Genomic DNA, 939 nt, shown 5'->3' with positions numbered 1-939 from the left:
AATACGACACAAGGAAGGACATTATATAATGATTAAAGGATCAATTGAACATGAAGATATAACCATAATAAATATCTATGGAACCAATAAAAAAGCCCAAAATACATAACTCAGAGTTTAAAAGAGTTGAAAAGCCAAATAGATGACTCCACAGTCATAGTGGGAGACTTTAATACATGACTTCATTGAAAGATAGAACAACTGGAAAGAAACTCAACAAAGATGCAGAAGAGCTAAACAATACAATCTACCAACTTGGCCTTATAGACATCCACCAACTTGGCCTTATATTCATCTACAGAGCACTTCACCCAACAGCTGCACAATATACATTCTTCTCCAGTGCACATGGAACATTTTCTAAGACAGACCATATGTTAGGCCTTAAAACAAGCCTTATTAAATTTAAAAACATCAAAATATTGCAAAGCATCTTCTCAGATCATAATGCTATCAAATTAGAAATTAACAATACGGAGATCAACAGAAAAAAAGTAAGCACATGGAAACTGATCATCACCTTCCTTGAGAAAGACTGGGTAAGAGAAGAGATCAAAATTGAAATTCGAAAATTCCTTGAATCAAACGAGAATGAAAACACAACGTACCAACATCTTTGGGACACAGCAAAAGCAGTGATCAGAGGCCAATTTATAGCAATAAATGCACACATCAAAAAAGAAGAAAGAGTCAAAATTAACACTTTAAACCAACATCTCCAACAATTAGAAAAAGAACAGCGAGGAAAGCCTACAGTCACCAGAAGAAAGAAATAATCACGATTTGAGCAGAAATCAATGAAACAGAAAATAGAAGGGCAACAGAAACAAATCAACAATACCAGAATTTGGTTTTTTGAAAGATCAATAAAATTGACAAACCACTGGCAAATTTAACAAAGGAAAAGAGGGAGAGAATACAAATAACATGAATAAGAAA

Source organism: Orycteropus afer, unplaced genomic scaffold (assembly GCF_000298275.1).
Source record: "Orycteropus afer afer isolate SDZICR_OR568_19922 unplaced genomic scaffold, OryAfe1.0 scaffold00004, whole genome shotgun sequence".
NCBI classification, from domain to species: Eukaryota; Metazoa; Chordata; class Mammalia; order Tubulidentata; family Orycteropodidae; genus Orycteropus; species Orycteropus afer.
The sequence above is the reverse complement of the archived record's forward strand: the minus strand, read 5'-3'. Positions refer to the sequence as shown.